Below are 7,633 nucleotides of genomic sequence, written 5' to 3' on the forward strand. Positions count from 1 at the left end.
GTTGTATCATTTGGCAAAACATTCCTTAGAGTTAATGGCTACTTTGCAAAGTATTTTCTTTCCATTTGAAAATGCATTAGACTTTGAACTGTGAAAGCTCTTTGGGGCTGAGGTGGTGGCAGCTGAGAGAGTGCAGGATGTGAGGGCATCTCCCTGAGCAGGGTGAATGTTACTTGCTCCTGACTCTCAGAACAAGGCATGTAGCCTCTGAGTGGTTTTACAGCTGAACTCTTGAGGTGAATCTGTTGGAGAGAAAGTGTGGGGACCACAGAGTGGCAGAATGAGGCTGCTCAGTGAGGGCAGGGCAGTTGCACCCCCTGTAGCCAGAAGATAGTTCAGCTCATGTGTTGTGTTTAGTGCTGAGCTCAGTCCTCCACTGGCATTACCATGTAGCCCCAGTAACTGGCATTGAAACCAAACAGAATGGGATAAAAATATGGGCTTTAACAGAAGGGCTCTCAATAAGGAGGGGTTTAAGCTGCTGTGTGGATCAGATGGGGAGAGTCTGGCTTGTTAAAGCCTTCCTATTTCTTTCCCCATCCCTTGCTGATGTTCAGTAGGGTAAGATGCAATGCTTGGGAGTGGCCACTGGCTCTTGGTAGTAAAGCTGTTGTGATTTGAGTCCTGCTGTGCACAGTGCACTCATTTAGAGGTTCAGGGAGCCCAGCCAGGGCTCTCCTCAGGTCACATCTCTTGCCTTGCTTTGCCATGGGAAGGTGGCACAGGCAGGTGAATGCATGTGCTGCTGTCTCTCTGCAGCCTTTGGGATTTGTTTCCTTTTCCTTCCATTGTGGGGACATGCTTCTTTGGTTGGTTGTGGGGCTGTGGTTCCTTTGGATGTTGGGTTCCATCTCTGGGGCTGTGGTTCCTTTGCTTGGTTGGGTCCCAGCTCTGGGGCTGTGGTTCCTTTGGATGTTGGGTTCCATCTCTGGGGCTGTGGTTCCTTTGGATGTTGGGTTCCATCTCTGGGGCTGTGGTTCCTTTGGATGTTGGGTTCCATCTCTGGGGCTGTGGTTCCTTTGGATGTTGGGTTCCATCTCTGGGGCTGTGGTTCCTTTGGATGTTGGGTTCCATCTCTGGGGCTGTGGTTCCTTTGCCTGTTGTGTTCCATCTCTGGGGCTGTGGTTCCTTTGGATGTTGGGTTCCATCTCTGGGGCTGTGGTTCCTTTGCTTGATTGGGTCCCAGCTCTGGGGCTGTGGTTCCTTTGCTTGGTTGGGTTCCATCTCTGGGGCTGTGGTTCCTTTGCTTGGTTGGATTCCATCTCTAGGGCTGTGGTTCCTTTGCTTGGTTGGGTTCCATCTCTGGGGCTGTGGTTCCTTTGGATGTTGGGTTCTGTCTCTGGGGCTGTGGTTCCTTTGGATGTTGGGTTCTATCTCTGGGGCTGTGGTTCCTTTGCTTCTCTGACAGCTGCCCTGTGAGATAAAAGCAGTGAGTGGTGCTGGTGGGGAAGGAGCAGAGCCTGAGGTGGGAAGGGGTTGGATTTCACCCACCCCTGGGTGCCTGTGGAGGGCTGCACCCAAACAACTTGCTGTTGGAAGCCGTCTTGCAGATGGGGGGGAAAGTAAGAGCTCTGGTTTGGGGGCTGGAGAGGAACTGAAGTGAAGCTTTTTTACTCAGCAGATGGACATTGCCTGTGCTTCCCACGTTGCTGTTGAGCAAGGAGGCAGCTTAATTCAGCATGAGCTTGAACATGCCTTAAAGCAAACCCCATACACTGGAAAAAATCAAAAGGGGGCTGGAATCTAACTCTGCCAGTGTGGGTTGACAGCAGCTGAACTGAGCCAGCAGCGTGCCCAGGTGGGCAAGAAGGCCAAGGGCATCCTGGCCTGGCTCAGGAACAGTGTTGTCAGCAGGAGCAGGGAGCTGATCATTGCCCTGTGCTTGGCTTTGGTGGGGCTGCACCTCCAATACTGTGCCCAGTTCTGGGCCCCTCTCTGCAAGAAGCACATTGAGGTGCTGGACCTCTCCAGAGGTCTGCCAGGCTGGGAAAGGGTTTGGAGCTGAGGGATCTGGGGCTGTTGAGTAAAGGAGGCTCAGGGGAGACCTTCTCACTCTACAACTACCTGAAAGGCAACTGGAGCCAGGTGGGGGTGGATCTGTTCTCCCTGGTGACAAGCAACAGAACAAGAGGAAACAGCCTCAAGTTGCACCAGGGGAGGTTGAGGCTGGATGTGAGGAGGAGTCTCTTTGGTGCCAGGGCTGTCAGGCATTGGAAGGGGCTGCCCAGGGAGCTGCTGGAGTCCCTGGAGGGGTTTCAGAGCTGGGTGGGTGCTGCACTGAGGGCAATGGGCTGGTGGCTGATGGGGCTGAGACAAAGGCTGCATCCATGAGCTGAAAGGGCTCTCCCAGCTGAAATGATTCTATGACACAAAGCATTCAGTGGATGGAAATGTGGGTAGGCAATGTCAGGAATCCTCAGTTCCCTTCCCAGATCCAGCCTGGACTTCAGGCCTCTGCCTGATCTTTCCCACCCAGGACATGTGCTCCAGAAGAGCAAAGTGTTTGAAGCTGTACAGATGGAGCATTTGCCTCTCCCACACAACAACTTCAGATGGTGCTGTTTCTCAGAAGCACTCTTTTATCCCAAACTGCTGTGTTCTGTGCTCTCCAGCCAGGCAGCTGCAATGCCTGTACCTGCAGTGACAGCCTGGGTGAGCTCTGAAGGGCAGGGCTGAACACTTCACTTGCCCAGGGTGGAAGCTGCTGCCCATCCTTGGGAAGAGAATTGAAATCTGTTGGTCTCTTGAGCCAAACCTGCAGCAAGAAACAAACTTGTTGGTGCAAAGAGCTTTGATAAAGACACTCAGCAGCTTTGTGTAGCTCCCCAGCTGCTCTGGCCCTGCTCTTGAATGACTTTTCCCCTCCTGGCTCCCTTCCTGCTTAGGGAGAGATGTGGTGGCCACCAGCACAGCCTGGGGACAGGCTTCAGGGGTGCCCTTGTCGTGGCTCACTGTTGCAGACTGTAACACACACACCTATAGACATGAGCCTCACTTTCCTCAAGGCTTCAGTGAGCTGAACACAGTCAGAGGCTGGTGAGGGGGCTTCAGTGGTGCAGGGCTGTGTGTAGGCACGTGTGGTGTTTCCCTGGGTGTAGTGGCATCAGGTCTGTACATACCAGAGGGCTGGATGGGTGGGAAAGAACACTCTGCTGGGCTGAACAGTGTGGTTAGGAGATGAAAATCTCTCTTTGGTGCTAGTTGATAGAGGGGGTTTTTCCTTTTGTTGCTTTGTTCCTTTCCCCCCCTTTTTTTGGTTGGGAAAGTGAGCACCTGGCTCTAGAGCTGCCTCACACATCAACCTCGGGAGGTCCAGGAGTGTTTTGCTGTACTTTCCTGTTTCTGTTTATTAAATGAGAAGATCTGGAACAATCACTTTGCATTTTCTGCTCAGTCTTTTCATGAACTCTCTGTCCCTGGATCCCAGGACCCCTGGGAGTGTGTGCCTGGCCCTGGGATAACTGCCCAGGCCATCTCACCTGGCTGGCAGTGGCTACAAGCACATCTGCCTTAGGCATTTCCATTCCTTCTGGAACCAAGATACCTCCAAGGTCAAAGCTGTGAGGCTTTGGCTGCCTCTTCTGTTTGTGTCTGAGCTGGTACATTTGAACTCACCTTCAGCCCCAAGATGACTCTGATGCCCATTGGAGTACCAGCCTGTGCCCAGGTCTCTCCCTTGGCAGTGCCAGTGTGGAGCAATCCCAGTGGAAATGGGGTTTTAAACCTTGCAGATGCTTTCCTGAGTCATCCAAGTGCCCAGGCTTGAGGCAGGGGGATGCTGGCAGCGAGTGACCTCCTGGCATTCCCAGCTCCTGCCTCATGGTTGGGATGTCTCAGTGCTGCTGAAACGCTGGTGAGTGTGGAGGAGGAAAACAGACACAAACTGGCTGATGTCTTACAATGGGAAGAAGCCTGAGCTTGCCAGTGATGTTTCAATGGATCCTGAGTCAGTGAAATACTCACTTCTCTGTGCATTTGAGCTGGTTTGGGACTTGTAATTCCCATCATCTGTTTGTTTTTCTGGCTGCAGACTTCTGTTCCTCACTCCAGTGCTTCGTGTTGCTGATCCTCTGCTACAGAGAACACATGGGGGGGTTGTTAATGATCTATTACATTGCAATGGTTTGCAAAGCCCCCCCTTGACACCTGCAAGGGCACTTTGGCCTTTCAGCTGATGCTTTTTCTTACTGACATGGGCTTGTTCTTCCTCACCACACGTTTGTTCCAAGTCAAACACGTTGGTTTTCTTTGAGGCTCTTGGAGCTGATGAGTAATGCAGGTGCTCCCCTGCTCCTGCTTAGTCTTGGCTGGCAGGTAGAGCATAAACCTCCATCATGTTGTCCTTTTCATCCCTAGTGTGTCCCACACAGACCTGAGGGCTCTCTGTCCACTCCACACTCAGCTCTGGTATCGTTACAAACCCCTGTCCCTCCTGTGCCGATGGGGCTGGGTGTGTTGGGGCAGTGTGACACTGCAGGGTGACACAGCCACAGCCTGGCTCCTTCCTCCAGCTGTTGGCTTGAGTTGTGTGTGAGGGAGGAGGTCACCACTGTCTTTAAGATGCAAGTTTGCTGAGAGTTTGGGCTGTAACCTAGTGCCAACCAATAAACACAGCAGTTTCACACCCAGCTCTGCCTGCTGCGTGGTGTCTCATCTTCCCAGTGCTGTTACCCACAGGGACTTGGAGATGGGGCAGTGGAGTGTCACCAGAGGTGACAGCCCTGTGTGGAGTGGCTCTTGGTATGGTCACAGCCTGGAGAAGAAAATTTGGACCAAGAGCTTGATACTGAGATGGGCTTGTGTGAGTGGGGAGGGCAGGCAGCAATCCATCCAGGCTGTGTTAAAGCAGGGATACCACAGAATCTCCAGGGCTGGAAGGGACCTGCAGAGCTCATCCAGTGCAATCCCCTGCCAGGGCAGCAGCACCCAGAGCAGGGCACACAGGGACTCATCCAGCTGGGTTTGGGATGTCTCCAGAGAAGAAGCCTCCACAGCCCCTCTGGGCAGCCCCTGCCAGTGCTCCCTCAGCTCAACAGGGAACAAATTCCTCCTGCTGTGTCTCTGGAACCTCTTCTGTTGCAGCTTGTGCCCGTTGCCCCTTGTCCTGTCACTGGCCATCCCTGAGCACAGCCTGGCTCCAGCCTCCTCACACCCAACCCTTGATGCATTTGTAACATGACTGAGCTCACCCCTCAGGCTCCTCTTCTCCAAGCTGCAGAGCCCCAGCTCCCTCAGCCTTTCAGCACAAGGCAGATGCTCCACTCCCTCCAGCATCTCTGTGGCTCTGTCAGTGAGTCTTATCCAGATGTTTCTGGTCCTGACCAAGATCCTCATGGAGCATTGGTGATCTTGACTCCAAAGCTGCTCAGGCTGGTGTCACAAAGCCCTTACTGAGAGCCCTTCAGGTGGAAATGTCCCCTTGCTGTGGGAGAGGCTGCTGGTGACAGCCCTTGGCTGAGCCCACCACAAGCTGCTGCTGCCCCAGCCAGGGCTGAGACAGAGAAATGCGTTTTGAGGGGCCAGTGTAAGTCAGCGATAAATCACATGAGCTGCTTCAGACCCAGTGCTGACAAACACCTGCTGTGTTCATGCTCCTGGTGTGTGTGCACACAAATGCTTCACCACCTCCCCAAGGCCTGTGGTCAGCCTCAGGGCACCTGAACCCTTTGAAGGTTTGCTGGGTTTCCTCTCTGGGAAAGGGGGGCAGCAGGAGATGCTCAGAGGCCATCAGAGGGGATGCAGGATTGCTGCCAGGACACTCCTGGGGAGCAGACAGGGCTCTTTGCATGGCATCAGGCTGCCTCTGGCACGTCCCACTGCCCTCACTGCCTGTGGGATGGGGACATGCAGCACCTCCCTCAGCCTCTGCACAGTGCAACGAGAGCTGCTGTGTCCCTCAGCCCCACATCATGCCCAGCTGTGGGGCAGCTGCTGTGCCAGGGGCAGTTCTCATCCTCCTGGGTACCTGACATGGCCCCTCAGGGCTGTCCTTTACCCCAACCACCCCCATTACTCCCCAGTTTGGGGACTGGGCTCTGCTGCTGCCTCTGTGCAGCTCCCAGGGCTCTGGGCAGGGTGGGGGTTTCCCCTCCTTTAGGGCTGGGCAAGAGCCACTAACATCCAGCCTGAATGTAGCAGCAGGGCTGGAAGTACAGCCATGGGAGCTCTGGTGTTTGTCTGCACAGTGAGTGTGTCCTGGTTTGGAGATTCACCTCTTGCCCTCTGCCTTTGCAAATCCCCTCTGGGATCTGAATGTAACCAGGAATCTCCTGCACTGCAATGAGGGAAAACACACCAGCACATCACCCTCACCTTCACAGCTGTGCCACACAGCTGAGGGCACAATTAATCCCTGCTGAGGCACAGGGAAGGTCTCTGTGAGCATAGCTGGAGCTCTCAGAGGGGTGGGCAGCAGTGCTCTTCCCCTGCCCTGGTATTTCTGCCTGGCTGAGCAGCTGGAGGGAGGCACTGGCTAGAAATCTGGCCACTTGAGCTTAGCTGCTTAAATGGGAGCTTAGCAGCTCAGCAAAGCTGTCCCCAATTACCTGCTGGGGGCTGAGCAGCAGAAAAGAGGGGGCTGATGTCTCTCTCAGCAGGTTTTTGTGCAGAAATACCTCGTGTTCTAGCTGAACCCTCCTGCCACCCTGATCAGGAAGGTGCCACATGCCCAGGTTGTGTTGCCCTAAGCCCCTTGGTACCCTTCCCCCACCCTGGGGTAAGTAACAGGGAGATTTCCCCAGGGATGAGCATCCCCAGCACTGCCCCAGCCTTGACCCCCTCCCCCCTCTTTCTCCCCATCCTGATGTGCTGGGCAGCAGTGAAGGAAGAAATAAAACACCTGAGTGCTCAGGGGTGCCTCTGGCTGTGCAGGGGGGCTCAGTGCCCCCTGCCCTAGGCAGGCTGCTCACCCCCAGCCCCTGTGTGCCCCTCAGGCTGGGCTGGGCTGGGTTGGGCTGCCCGTGTGCTCCTGTCTGCTCTGTCCAAGGATCTTCCCTAGAAATGGCTGGATTGGGTTTTATCCACTTCACAGCAGTGCCAGGCTGGGAAGGGGTGGGCAGAGTGTGAGGCTGACATGGTGCTGATGTGCTCCCACCACTCAGCTGCCTCCTGCCCCAGCAGTGAGGGGCTGGATCCCTTTCTGCATTTTCCCCATTGCAGTGGTGCTGGGCTGGTCCTGGTGCCTTTGGGCAGGAGGGTGGGGGTGAGGATGGGCTGTGAGGAGAGCTGCTGCTGCTGCTGCTGCTGCTGCTGCTGCTGCTGCTGCAGCTCATAGGGGTGATGCCCTGCTCAGGGAGTGTGGCTCCTCCAGAGCCCTCATCAGATCTTCCTCACCCAGTGCCACCAAAATCCCAGCTCCTGAGCTGAGGTGGGTGCTGGGATGGAGGTGACACCCCTCCAGCTCCATGCAGGAAAGGGTTTGGGGAACGTGGGGGGCTGGGGCAGGTGAGGCTGTGGCTGGTTTGGGAAGGCTGCATGAGGCAGGGAGGCTCAATGCAGATGATGGGGTCAGCGAGGGTGCTGTGGACAGCAGGGCTGCCAGGGCCAGTGGGGACACTGGGGACAATGGGACATCAGGTGGCCTCAGGAGAGGTGCCTTTTTCTGGGCTGGGGGATCCCTCCAGCATGGGGACAA

This window comes from Colius striatus, chromosome 22, assembly GCF_028858725.1.
Source record: "Colius striatus isolate bColStr4 chromosome 22, bColStr4.1.hap1, whole genome shotgun sequence".
NCBI lineage: Eukaryota > Metazoa > Chordata > Aves > Coliiformes > Coliidae > Colius > Colius striatus.